The sequence below is a fragment of the Melozone crissalis genome, unplaced genomic scaffold (assembly GCF_028551555.1).
Source record: "Melozone crissalis strain CALT ecotype California unplaced genomic scaffold, PUWL_Pcris_2 ptg000027l_1, whole genome shotgun sequence".
NCBI classification, from domain to species: domain Eukaryota; kingdom Metazoa; phylum Chordata; class Aves; order Passeriformes; family Passerellidae; genus Melozone; species Melozone crissalis.
In genome coordinates, this window is record NW_026535805.1 from 28849289 (window position 1) to 28864344 (window position 15056).

Genomic DNA, 15056 nt, shown 5'->3' on the forward strand with positions numbered 1-15056 from the left:
GCAGGTCAAATGTGCATTCTGTCAGATTGTGGAATTTCTAATCACAGCGTTACCCCTTACTAGCCTGCAAATCACCCCTTCCTAAGCCCTGGCATACAAATCCCCTATTCAAGCAAGTAAGGGTGCAAACAAGGTCACACGGTGCCAGCAACTTGCCAAGGACTACACATATATTTTCAGCACTCACATGCAAAGAGAAGAGAAACTTCAAGACTCCCTGAGAACATTTTGGCAAACTGAATTTGAGCCCAAAGCAGGATGGTGAATGCTGTCTGTCTGCAGACAGAGCAGGATGAGAAGAAACACAAAACGTATTGGAGAAGAATCTGGCTTTTGGCAAGGGCAGGGCTGTTCTGCCCTACTTAGATGGAACAGAATGAAACAGCATGTGGCTGAGACCATGCAAGTGAGAACTGCCTCAACAGACCAACGCCCCTACAACGGGCACCAGTGCCAGCCTGGGCCCCCCCATTCCTGCTGCACTGGGGGTCCCCACAGCAGACCTAGTGGCAGATCCCTTGTGACAGTTTTCAACTCCTTCAAGCATTGTTGCCAGCTGCTGCCAGTCCCCCCCACACCTTTTTTCCAGTGCATGAGCTGAGAATAACTTAACCTCAGACAGGACACCCAACAAGGCTTGGCTGCATTTACATATCACGTGGCAAGTTTTTTCTCCCTGAGATAAGGAAATCAGCATCAAGTATGAGTTCATAAACTCATCAAACCCAATATGCTGGAGCTGGGCTATCAGGCTCAGGAGTGTAAAAAATCCTTGGCGTGGAAGCAAGACTGTCAAAACCCAGCTCTGTCATTCAGAGGTCAGGTCACTGCTCGGAGGGGAAGACCCAGCATCAGTGTGTCTGCCCCTAGCTTTATTTCTTCTTTGCATCCAGTCACTGTGTCCTAAAGTACCTACCCATCCAGGCTCCCTTTTCCATACCGATCTCCGGGCCCTATAACTCACACATTCTTGAAAGTATTCCATCTCCAGAGCAGGACAGGCAGTAATGTAACCCCCAAAATAGCTTACAGTTTTGTGCTTAAGGAAGTTCTCTCTGCATTGGAGCATTGGATTTGCTTTCAGAATTCAAGGTCATAGTTTTCAGAGAAGTCTCCCTGAGAAGAAGTGGATGCTATGGTCTGAAAGGCAGGGCAGGAGGTAACACCAGTGCCCATCTGTGCTGAGCGGCTGCTCTGATGTTTCATCTAGTTTTCAAAGTCACAGCCAGTTTCTCAGCTCACTATGAAGATTCTTACTGGGAATTCCTGTTTTGAAGATCAGCCTACTTCAAGGTTGCAAGTGGACAGAAAGAAAGAGGGATGTAACTGAAAGATCATTGTGATATTTTATGTTAGCTGCTCAGAAATCAGGAGGTGTGAGACCCACTGTTTGCTTTAGCACCTACTTTGTAGCACAGACAAAGCACTCAGCATTATCAGCATTCCTGGAAGCATCCAGCTCTCTGATATAGGTATAATACAATCATCTCTTCACCAGACCTTTGTGGAGGGAATTCAGAAATAAAAGTTGTAGGCAATTTAAAACAAAACAAAACACAACAACCACCAAAAAACCCCACCAACCAAAACAAAACCAACCCACAACCAAAAAATCCAAACTTGTAAAACCTGTCTTACCATGGAATTTAAGACTCTACATATTCAGCTTAATCAGAGTTTGGATTCATGAAAAAGATTTAGTACTTTAAACCTATCATACACATATCAGAAGTACAGTCTCAAGAACTGTAAGGGCCAGTGGCTGGGAAGTTGATAAAAAATTCAGAGATTTTTTCTGCTTTTTGAAAAATTTCTATTTAATTAACAGCAGAAGAGCTTCCCTTGGACAAATATTTCTCTGTGACTACCAGAGAAAGGCAGGCATTACAGACTAGATTAAATCAGGTCCCATTAGGTAGTACAGTACACAGATGGCCCCATTTGACCACCCATATCACCCGTTTCCAGTTTCCACCCTGTAAACTTCAGAGACATGAGAGCTCTCCTTAGAGATCACTTGAGCATGGCTGAATGCAGGAAACCCTGTTAGAAAAACATTTTTTTCTAGGGCCTCTTTACTTTCATATTAGACCTAGTCAGAAAAAGAATCTGCATAAACCAGTCATATGTATAATAATATAAGAACACGATGTACATGGTTAGTTCTCACATTTAAGATGGGACACAAGAAGTGTTCCTTGAAGACAAGCCAGGCAATAGCTTTTCAAAGAACTAAAACTTGGCTTTAGCAACAGATGTGGATAGCCAGGAAATATCAAATTCTCTACCAGGAAGCCAAAAATGCTATTTATTTAATTTATTAATAGTTAGGCATGATTCTAATGGTACAATGTTCTCATAAAGACTTCAATAAAGACTAATCAGGCATCTTTGTGCAAAGGAGGTATTTGGTGCTAACTTTTCTCTTTTAACTATCCTTTGGAAACTGTTTCTCCCATGTCACAACAGCATTAGCAATAACTGAATACTGTACTGTATCTCCTGTTGCAGAGACATGGGTGTCTTATTAAATCATTCCATCATTAATAGATTCCCAATACTAAATTGCCAAGAGTGAGGCCAGCTACAACAACAAAACATGCAGGAGGCTGGACAGACCAAACTTTTAAAAGTGTAGAAACCACAATACTGCAGCTAGGATTCAGTTATTCAGATCTGCACTGCAGCAGTAGTTACCATGTCCTGGGAGTACAACACATCATTTTAGAAAACCACTGCACTAAATAAAAAAGGCAGTAATTATTTAAACACAAATATCTAATGCCATTACTGAAATCTACAGGCAGAAATGTTTCCATTCTTGTCCTCTAAGAACCTTCTACAGTGATTTGAAAGAAAGCTATTTTGTTGCATCACAGCCCTAACAGAGGACGGCTGGGGGGAAAACATTTCTTTCAGACTTAATAAATTCCTAGTACCCTCACTGGCTCGCTGAATGGAGATCCCTCCTCCTCTCCATCCTCCTCTCTCCCTTCCACAAAGGAGATCCATACTCTTCTCTTGCACCAACACCTCTCCCCCAGGGAGTCGAGACTGCCTACAGGGCACACCACAAAGCTTTGAAGGAGCCAGGCAAGGTTCTCCTGCAGGCTCGACATCTCAGGAGTCACACTCTACTGTGCAAGCTCTTGCTTTGTTTCTTGAAAAGGGGAGATGAAGTTAGCTTCCAGCAATGCCAGCCTGCATTCTTCAGGACAGCATTTCCCCAATAATGCCAGAACTTAGAAGTTCTCCTTAACAAGGTAGCTCCTGCAAACAACGAACCTAAAGTATTGAAAAATAAAGTAAATCATCAACAAAATGCAAGTGTGTAAAAGACACTGGTGGAGACAGTCTACGCTAGTTGAAAGGATGCTCCACTGTACTAATTCAGCTCTCACTGAATAGATTTTCTAGTACCAGGACCTTTACCTTGAATTTTCCCTGAAAAGACTGCGAGTTTAAAAGAATTTTTGATCCATGCCCAAAAATATAAGAGGAACCAACAATTCAGCCAATTATTCCTGTCTTTCAGCAATGTGTTATTTTTAGGACAGAAGGAATAGTGAAGAAAACTGGAAAGTAAACCAACCCTTGAAACTAAAACTAAGCAGCTTAAATGGTGAGTTTTTCCTTCTCATCTTGTCCTCTTTCTTATCTGCCTTTACTGCCAGCAGCAATTCATGCTTTATTCTTCCCTTCCAGAACTTAACAGAAGCTCATTCAAACCTTGTTTAAATGTACCTGGTAATTTCATCAGTGTTACAGGATCACACTACTCCAGCAGTTCTTCTTTGCACTCTCATCCTGCCACAAAGTATATTGACCTAAATATTGTATAAAATATTGTTTCACTGATTTATAGTATTCAGCTCTTCATAGGTTGAATTCTTCTTATCTTGCATAGCATTTAAACCTGTGATTTTTTAGTTTTTGTTTTTTTTTTTTTTTTAAGTAGTATTAGCACTGGAGGAATAGAAAGAAGTTTCTTGTTTTTTAAACTAGGACCAGAAGCTAGTGAGGAGAGTCACTGAAGAACCTGGTTGTAAACTGTAGCTCCAGAAGACTAGAGAGAGGGGAAGGAAAGTATTTGATGAAGTCAGCCCTGGTGTTTTGACATACTTTTTTAATAAGGAGATGGAAATAGGGTTAGGCCACTTGGAATGAATATAGAGAGGTTGTCAGAGAAGTAGAAATGAGACAAGGAAGGTTGAGGCCATCTGGAATTAAATCTGGCCAAATATGTCAATGAGAACAGGAAGGGCTTCTTCAAATGTAACTATAGCAAAAGGAAAACCAAGGACGATTTGGAAGCATTACTAAATGGAGTGGGGATGCTGGTAACAGAGGACACAGAGTGACTGAACATCTTTGCATTGGTCTCATAGGACATCTCTTAGGCATCTCTGACCCAGGAGACAAGCATAAAGGACTGGTGGAAGGAAGGAGGATTGGGTTAGAGAGCACCTAAGCAAATTTGACATCCACAAGTCCATGGGCCCTGACGGGGCCCTGCATGCATGAGTGCCGAAAGAAGTGGTGGACACCATAGCAAGGCTGCTCATCTCTGAAAAGGTAGGGCAGCCAGGAGAGGTGCCTGAGAACTGGAAGAAAACAAATGTCACACCAGTCTTCAAAAACTGCAAGAAGGAGAACCCAAGGAGCCCCTGGCCAGTCAGCCTCACCTCAACCCTGAGAAAAGTGATGGAGCACCTCATTCTGGAGTCTATCTCTAGCCACAGGAATGGTGATCAGGAGAAGTCAGCATGGATTCATAAATAAAAAATCATGCTTGACCAACCTGATTGCCTTCTGCCATGAAATGACAACCTGTATAGATGAGGGGAGAGCAGTGGATACTGTCTACCACAACTTTAGTGAGGCTTTCAACACCATCCCTCACAACACCCTCATGGGCACAGTAGGAAGTGCAGGCTGGATGAGCAGACAGTGAGGTGCATTCAGAACTGTCTGAATGGCAGATCCCAGAGGGTTGTACCCAGTGGCACATGGCTGAGTTGTCACTTGTGGTGTCCCCCAAGGTCCGGCACTGGGCCCAGTGTTGTTCACCTTGTCCATCAATGCCTCAGGTGAAGGGGCAGGTGCCTCCTCAGCAGGTTCACTGACCACACAAAGCTGGGAGGAGGGGGCAGTACCCCAGAGGGCTGTGCAGCCCTTCAGAAGGAGCTGGGCAGGTTGGGGAGCTGGGCAGAGAAGAACTGACTGAAATTTATCAAAGGCACGAGCAGGGTCCTGCACCTGGGGAGGAAAAGCCCCTGCACCAGCACAGGCTGGGGGCTGAGCTGCTGGAAAGCTGCTCTGTGGAGAAGGACCTGGGAGTCCTGGTGGACAGCAAGCTGTCCAAGAGCCAGCAGTGTGTCCTCGTGGCCAAGAAGGCCAAAGGTCTCCTGGGATGGATTAGGAAGAGCATTGCCAGCAGGTCGAGGGAGGTGATCCTGCCCCTCTACTCAACCCTGGTGAGGCACATCTGGAATGCTGGGTCCAGTTCTGGGATCCTCAGTACAGCAAAGATGATTAAGGGACTGGAACCTCTCCCTTATGAGGAAAGGCTGAGGGAGCTGGGCCGGTTCAGCCTCAAGAAGTGACGACTGAGAAGGGACCCCATCAATGCCTAAAAGATTCTGAAGGGAGAGTGCCAAGAGGATGAAGCCAGGCTCCTCAGCGGTGCCAAGCAATAACACAAGAGGCAACAGGCAGAAACTGATGCATGGGAAGTCTCATCTGAATATGAGGAAGAACGTCTTCAATGTGTGGATGAGGGTGCAATGGATCAGATTGCCCAGAGAGGTGCTGGAGTATCCCTGACTAGAGACATTCAAGAATTGTTTGGATGCAGTTCTGTGCAATGTGCTCTAGGATGACCCTGTCTGAGCAGGAAGGTTGGACCAGATGCCCCACTGTGGTTCCTTCTAACCTTACTTGTCCTCTGTGATTATGTCCATGATAAATACCAGTGCTTCCCAAAAAAACACACACACATATAATAGATGCAATTACTAAGGCCCCAACTGGAAAAAAATAGCGTAGGAAACAATGCTGCAAGATTTGTTGGTCTGGGGTTTTTTAAGGCTAAATATTAGCCAGGTAATATAGTGAATAAAGGTACTATCAACTTCATATGACCCTGTATTTATCAGTAGCAACGATTTTGATTCAACAATTGTGTCAGCATTTATCATTTTAAAACAGGAAAAGTGAAATAAAGAGAAGGAACGAAAGCTGCAAGAAATGTAAAAGCAAAGTCGTCCTATAGTACTTGTGGTAATGTAGAAATGCCTTTTTTAGGGGATTAGGAACACACATAACTCTGATTGAATACTAGCAGGTAACTGGAAAAAGGTTTTGTTTTTTTTTTTGTATCATTATGATTAAAAGCCCTAAATTTTGTTGCTATTTCAGCTTCAGGAACTTGTGGTTTTAGAACCAACCACAGACAAATGTCTGCCTGGTGAGCACATGTGAATTGTCCCAAGCAGAGTGAGATGTCCTACTCAGAAGTGTCTGGGTAGTCATCGGTACTGGCAGCATATGCAACACTGGGGAAAAAAAGGGGGAGTGGGAGGAGGGAAAAGCCCACAAAATAAAACCAGATTTCTGCTACTTGTCCATGAGGCTGATTCTCTTCCTCACAACCTGGTTTTGAAGAATGCTACAGTCAGGGGGTGGAAGGAATGGATACAAGGAGATCTTTTTCAGAAAGGACTGATATTTCTCCTATGAATTTAAAAAATGTCTCCCCTCAAGGGCAAACTAAGTTGAAAAGATACTTGGTCTCCTTCTCAGTGTTTCTCAGCTTTACAGCACAAGATAAAGAGCCCCAAAGAGGCAAGTCAGTTTTGTAAAACTGAAAAACAGCAAGTAAAAACAGCCTACATTTAACTTTATTCTTCTGTGTTGAAGGCAGCTGTTACACTCCCATTTGGCAGCATTTCATTCAGGAGAAAACAGCAGACTTCTGCCCTTGGGAAACTAAAAACTAAATATGAAGGGAAGCGGTGACTTGAGCAAATGTCTTCATTTGTGACCATCCCTCAGCCTGTTGGAATGGAGGACAGTCAACACAAGAATGGGGAAAGTTCAGCATTTAAATACAATAGCTCATTTCGTTGCTTCCTCACTGGAGAATCGATTCTACAAAAGACTATTTTGCAATGAACAGTCTCAATTATATTTTTGTTGTTTGCATTACAACAGAACATAGAAATCTCATCCAAGACCAATGCCTGACTAAACAACACAAATTCAAATGTTTGTAGACTGACTTGGTGACCAACATATGGCGGGACCAGAACTGAGCTCAGAGGGGAAATGAGTTACTGGAGGTCAGAAATTAACTGAGAATGAACTGTATCCAACATCTTTCAATTGCACTACATGGCACCAATACTCTTCTTTTTGCAGAGAAATAGAGATTTGTTACCCTTAGGCAAGCTTTTCTTTAAAAACATCATACTCTTGTAAATTAAAATTGTTTTGTATGAAAATTTCCAATATAGTTTCCCTGAGTTTTGATAGAACAGAGATGGAGTTAGGAGCTTCACTTCTTTATAATTTCAAACAACACACTACTTTTAGAATGCACAGCTCATTTTCTAGCCTCAATACGGGAAATGACCATTAATCTTCAATATATGTTCCTTACTGTACTTGCACCATTCTAAAAAGAGGGCATTTGAACAAGGTCTGTTCTAGGAGAAAATTGAGGTCTCTAAAGCATCATAAACGTGCTCAAAAGAAGTGCTTGCTTCTCTTAAAGAGCAGGAAAATGCAAGGACTTGTAAAAATCAACAGGTGGCATGTAATATTTTATAAAAGAAATACTAAATTAATCAGCAGAAAAGTAATATTTAAAATTCCCAGATTTTCTGGTAGATTCAGATAGTTTTATTCTTTCAGGCTCTCTGTCAAGATGCTATCCTCAGTTACCATATTATGACTCTGGTCCTGCTCCTATTTGAAAAATCTAAAATGTTATTGATGGTCTAGTCTTTATGTTATGAATTTCTGCAAGCCAGTATCCTATTTATAGAGCTGAAACACAGATGGTTCAAATAACAATTGCTCCTATCCCAATATCCCACAGGCTAATCTTTCTATTAGGTAGTATGCAAATTCCCATATGAATAAAATTTCAGCTATATATCCACTACTTTCCAATCTGTCACTTGTAAGAACCATTCCAGCTGTATTTTCATATAGTTCTCTTAAAAACGGCATAGATTTATTGCTTGGAGCATTTTTCATTTCCATTCATTTCTGCTTAAATGTGCCTGACAAGGCATCAGTCCTCCTGACTAAAACTTGCAGCAGTTTTGGGGACAGACTGCAGAAGATCTGTGCTAACGAGCAAATAAAACAAGTGCTGACCCCATGTAGCCTGCTAGCTCCAACCAGGTCTATGCCATGCAAACACATAACTAAGAGCCTTACCAGAGTTATTAGTGTCACAGAAAAGTACTTTTACTCCTCAGTGAGGCTAAATCTAGGGAATCCTCTCATCCTATTTTGCCTTTCCGTCAGTTTATAAGCGACGCATCTGACAACTCCTCACAATTAATTTTTTTTTTCCCTCTGCCAAATTTAAAATGGGTTGGACAGCAAGGCAGGTTTGGAACTTCTATTGCATGGCACTAAGAGCATTTTATCTCCTAGGGTACACAAAGAGGCATGAAAAATATTTCAGGGAAGGAGATGGGCAGAACAAGTCAATGGTATCAGAATTTAGAACAGGAGTGTGAGTAGTAAAGGGGACGTTTAGGGTTACTGCGGTGGACTGGCACACTGAACACACCCATAGAAAATCAGTTATGAGCTCTTATGTTCATATGTAACACAAGACACCTTGAAACGGCAGCAGGTCATCTCAAATCCATTTAATACATTCTTTAACACATTCTCTCACCCAGGGTGTAAGCTGGCCCAACAGTGTAAAGCTTGTTTGCACTCTGTGTTGATGCATGCCAAGCAGGAACAAGTCACTGCTGCAACCACACATGGTATTATCTTTGGGTTCATCCTGTAATATTTTGTGACCCCTTCTATTCACAAACTCAGCTGGAGAATTACCAGATGTTTTCTTCTTCTTTCCCTAAGAGCACCAGTGCTCTGCTTGGCTTACTTTTGCAGTTACTTTTTGTGGGTTAGCCAATGGCCCATCACCACACCTGTTTAATTAGTTTTGTTTCAAATGTTTAACTCAGCTGTGGGCTCTGCTCTGAAAGGAACCCGCTCACTCACGGTCTCTACAAGAAAAACTTGATGTATGCAACTGAAACATCATTAGCACCTATAAGGGCTGAAAAGTGCAGAAACCACGTGCTCTGACAGAGTTTTTTTCTGTGTTTTTGCAAGCTCATAAACAAACGTGACATTTGGAGTTGAAAACCTTTAGAGTTACACGGCTTCTTGCCTACCCTAGTCCATGCACCAGTTGATGCCTTGCTGCAAGTTCTTCAGTTTGCAAATATTTTGACCCTTGTTTTTAAGTTGCTTTCTAATACATAAACACAAAATTTTACTTCACGATGTGTCTATTGATATTTCCAAAGTGACAGTAACCTTTTTGACTGTCACAGTTGTCAAATGGACCAAAAAAAATCACATTAGCTCAACAGCTGTCAAAAGAAAAAAAATCTTTTGAGATGCTATGAAGTCAGGAATACAAATAAGATTTTAATTATATATGCACTGTCAACATGAAATGCTAAATACCTACACATTTCAATTAATTTTCCAGAAATATTAGAAAACATTTAGCACACAGAATAAAAGGGAAAACTGCCATTTATGCACTGTTATTTGCAGTGTGTATCACAACTAAAAGTAAACAGAAGACAAATTTTCAGTTAAATGCTGTAGGATGATATGTAGGAAATTTAACATCCAAATACTGGAAATTTACTTCACTCCTCCCACTTCACACTGCTGCAACACGTGGCTGTCCCAAATCTATGTTCTTGTGGCTTTGATTCATGCTCAGATCAGTGATTCTCCCTCTGTCATTACACACAGAATGTAAATATTTGCTCTGTCTGTATTCTGGTTTACAGACCTGACCCACTACTGAATATGCAGGCTGTAATTCAATCACAGAAGGATCTCTTGCCATGTGTAAATTAGGATTTTATGTTTTATGACTTAGGCTTTGCAGAGCAGTCGTCTTCCTACTCACCTCCCCCTCTCCTTGCCCATGACTGAACTGTAGTTCTGTCACTAATTGAAGCCTAGTATTATTCTATTTCTCCTCTGCAGAGAGAAAGACCAGAGCTATCATTCTGAATACACAGCAAGCCACAGGAGCCTGAATGAGGTACTCTAATGACAGGTCCTCCTCCACAGCACATTTGCAGCCTTTCTGCTAATTAATTTGATTTCCTTTGTCTAGACTAACATAATACAGTAAGTTATGCTCATTTAAAGGGAGATCGTTGGCCTCTCAGTTCACTCCAAATGAGGAAGAAAGAAGAGTCAATAGACTGGAATCTGGGGGAGACTGACTGACTTTGTCCTTGACTACACCACTGCTTATGTTTTCACTTGACCAAGACTTTGTCTCCAGGAGAACCCGAGACAGCACTATCATCAGAGGAGAGACTGTAATCAAAATCAGATATCGTCGGTATGTGCATGGCAAGGCAGTGGCAGCTACACAGAAGGGTTCTGTCTATGATGGACTGCAGTCAGCAGCCTTCTTCCTGGCAATCACTTGGCATTTGCTGTTCACAGCTCCTGACATCCTCGGAAGGCTGAACAAACATGTAATTAAAAACACAAGCTGATTTCTTCAGACTCCCTTCACAGCACAAAAGGAGATTCAGTAGTGTGTCACTGGACTAGCAAACCAGAGGCAAATCTAGTGATGGAGTTAAAGAAGTAACCTCCTCACTATTTGGAAGGCAAAATCTGCATTTTCCAGTTCTGACAATGATTGAACCTCAGGGGCTGGACAAAGCCTCAGAACTGAGCTGTCAGTCAAATACAGAACTTGGGAAATGGAATGCTGCATGATAAACAGATGATCAGACTTGGATTTGAAAGTTCAGTCTTCTGAGTCATCTGGGTAGATCCAGTTTTAAAGCCAGCATGAAAAGTGACAAGAAATCAGACATCATACAGGAGCCCTGTGGGGTGGAATGAGTTCAAACACTTTTTAATAACAGCAGGAAATATCTTCCCCTATGACAAAAGAAGACGGGAGAATGCTGACAGGGGCAATCACCAACCACTTCTGCTCACACATCCACAGAAAAGTGCCGGAGCTCCCCTTCTGTAGAGAGTTTCAGGACCACTTCTATCTCTGTAACCTCAGTTGTACTTACAATTTTGCAGCATCGGAGAGGAAGGATTCCAACTTCATGACTTACTGGCAGAGGGGTTATTTGTTTGGCTCATAGTAACTGGGCACCTTCTTTACTCAAACACAGGCAGAAGATAAACTGCACCTGGAGGCTCGTTATTAACTTATTCTGACCTTGGTTTTTTTACAGTGTTTGGCCACAAGCCATTCAAACTGTGTCACCACAGTTAAGGTTTGAGTATTTTTCCATTATTGATGCTTTCAAGCTCAGCAGAAATAGACAATAAGTAAAAGGAAATCTGAAGATTCTTCTCTATGGCTCTTTCAGAAAGCTAATCTCAGAAAGGCCGGGAAAGTATCTTGGAAAGAGTTAGCCAACATCTATCTATAAATTTCAGTGTGAGATTGCAAACTCCATTTCTCTTTCAGGTCCATTCAAGGACTCTTCCCCAGATCCACCTTAGGCAGCTCCTCCTTGAATCTAGACAAGAGAGAGGCAACACTTCTAATCTGGTAATCTTGGATGACCTCATGTTACTACACAGAAGGAAAAAGATACCAAGACCCCATTGCACTTCAGTGCTTAATTGGATTGAGAGTAACGAATGGTCCAAGTGAAGTGACAAAGAGCTTCCCTCCTGACATGACTACAATGTGAGATCCTAGCTAACAAGTCCATGTGTGATCAGTAAATGCAAAGCTGATTGGGAAGAGAGGGAATGAGTGATCAGGAAGGTTACCCATTCATGGTTTGCTTTAGTTTCTTTTCTGTTATTACAAAGTAGTCAGAGAACACAGGCATTACAGGTCACATCATTCTACTAATCCTAACCACTTAGTGCTGGTTCAAGCAATCACATATTTCATACTGAAGCAGCAAGGGAGTTTGATCAGACGAAGGTTTTGTTCAATCAGATGAAAGTGCTTGTTGTAATGGCTCAGCAACCAGATGCCATCTGTGCCACCAGCTAAGTCTCACTGTAGCTGATTATAGCTAAATAAGGTTGTCCCAAAGAAAATGCTCTGATCCATAGATTTACTCTGGTTCCTAATGAGTAATCTCACACACACCTCACATAATTGATTTATGAGTGATTTAGACCAAAAATACAAAAATCATTATGCACACCCATGAACTAGACTTTTCTAATATTTTTTCCTATGTCTTGGCTAAGCAGTAGAATTTTTAAAGAAGTTATGCGTAATATGGGATTAAGAGGATAGGTATCTAAAATAAGGAATGAGGGAAAATATCTTCTGACACTATGAGAACTAGACATATTGAAAGCCTCATCTTGATATTGGAGCAAATACTAACATTGGCCTATGTCTCCACTTAAGATTAGCTAAATAATAAGATTCTGAATTGTCCCTTTTCTTTTTTCAAAAAGGAGGTGAAGTGAGCAAAAATTGCTTTTAAGATACTATCAATGTAAAATTACTAAATCCTCAAAAGCCAAGACATTTCACAGAGTTAACATGAAGCACATTTTTGTCTCAGTAATGGGAAAACCCTAAAAATGCATGTCAATTCAAACTACCGCCTTCAGGTTCTTTCATTCTAAAAATGTCTCTATCTCTTCCAGTGAAAAAGTATCTTTGGGAAAAAGTTTTGATCAACACTTCTAAAAACCTTCATTCCCACTGTGTGAAAAGACAAAAACAGTTTCAACTGAACTTACCACAATTCCTGCACTATGATGGACCTCAATGGGCCAGTGATAGCCACAGCCCCATGGGACTTTCTACACTTGTATTTTGAAAGGAGGCTCAGTAAAGAATTTGGCTTAGGAAAACAAGACTCTCTTCCATTACTTAGTCTCAGAACAACAGCTTTTGCTTCGAGTGATTATTTCTGCTTCTGTAATTTTTCTCCAGCGCAAATATAAAGAAGCTCCATACATATCACATCAGTGATTTGGGCAGCATGAGAGCATGGTGAATGTCAGAGCAACAGAATAATAACTACAAAAAACATTACAAAAAATGCACCTAGCAAAGGTAAAGTTAAAAGCAGCTCACCTGTGTGGAAATCTGCTAGCTTGGCAAAAGCTTTTCTTAGAGGATCCTAAGAAGCTCTTAATTAGCACAAAAACTGAAGAGTACTAATTGCTACTTGGCAAAACTCTGCTTATTAAAAACACAGGGACATTTGTGGGGTTTTTTTCCTTTTGATTTTCAAAATAAAACACTTTGTTTTACAACATGAATGACACAAAAAGCTACATCAAAGCAAGTGCACATTTCAGTATCTACATCTTTGTTATAAACTTGAAGAGGAAGAAAGCTTACGTAAGAAAATTAAAAAAAAAGAGAAATAGGAGTGAGAATTAAATCATTAAACTGTATGGTTTAAGCAGAATGTGCAATGGCACTTCTAACTTAAAAAAGAAAGTGAGACAGGTGATTTTGAAATAACAGAAACACTTTAGAATGCAAGCCACTAGTGGATTTAGTGCATAACTGTACAGAAGACATAAAGATCTCCCCTCAATACTACAGTTTTAACGAGGTCTTCTCTATTTTCCACCCCCTCACAAGAACCAAAATATTATGTGTTTAAAGCTGCTTGCCAAATCCATGGCAAAGCATCTAAGAGAAACAAGAGATTTAGAGACACATTAGAAATAGGTGACAGGGACATAGATATCACTTGAATCAATGTCAGAAATCCAGAAAACATCTGTTCCCACACCTAAAAAGCCTCCAGTTTTATTCTGGACTGTGACATTGCTTATGTGTCCACATGTTAGTGTTCTTGTAGGATGCCCAGATGTACAGCTGGGTAGGTGATGATGCTGTCTGCTGCCATTCACCCAAATGCAAGATGAAATTTGGGGGCTATCAGCAGTTCCCCAAGAGCCCTGCTTTGTCATGTGTGTTTCACATACAGCCACCACTGAGTGGAAGATGAACAGCACAAACTGCTTGCCACCAGTCATCCAAAAATGTAGCCAGTGGGGGACGCTACTTATCTTTCTTGCAACAAGCCTTCCAACAACATCTTCCCTGTTTATGAACGTAAGCTCATGGTTTCAGTACACACATGAACCAGAGATAATTTGACCTGCATTCCCCTCCCACTGCTAAAAAAAATCCCAAAAAACAAAACAAAACAAAACAAAACCAAAAAAAACCCACCAAAAAACCAAAACCAAAACCAAACCAAACAAAAAAACCCTCTAAAAACTGTAGAAAAGGTTAGTGAGAAAATGGAAAGCACAAATAGGCATTTAGCATATTTTACAGTTAAAGCTGGACTATGAGGTAGGCAAAACCCACAAAATTCCTGGAGCTGAAGGGAATTACAATACCATATTCAACATTGTTTTGATGTCATTAGGTTTTGAGGTATGGAGGGTGAGGTCTTTACACAGGGATTTAAGATCCCTGTATTATATCATCCTCCCGGACAGATTAAGAAGGTCAATTGTTCTAGATTTTTGAGTCCAAATGAAATTAATCACAGGCCAAAACACTAAAACCTATGCCTTTTCCCCTCAGTTTTAGATTCTGATTAGAATACTGCAGCATATAGGTTCAAATATATATTGCCACTATATATAGTCATTTTAGGACAGCACAACTCCACTTTCAGGAAGAGTAATGGCCCATAGAAAACCCTGTATTTGACCTTGGGAAATAACCAAAACAGCAATTAATGTCAGCGAGATATATTTCTGAATGTCAACCATGCCCCTCTGAGATAAAGCTTAAATCATCTTAGGCTGTCACCCAG

At 41.0% G+C, this 15056-nt stretch overlaps 1 protein-coding gene across 1 annotated transcript in view; it reads right to left on the reverse strand.

The window, feature by feature from the left end:
• The window catches only part of GREM2 (gremlin 2, DAN family BMP antagonist), a 40825-nt gene that overhangs the window by 5758 nt on the left and 20011 nt on the right, over nt 1-15056 (reverse strand). The window lies entirely within an intron of this gene.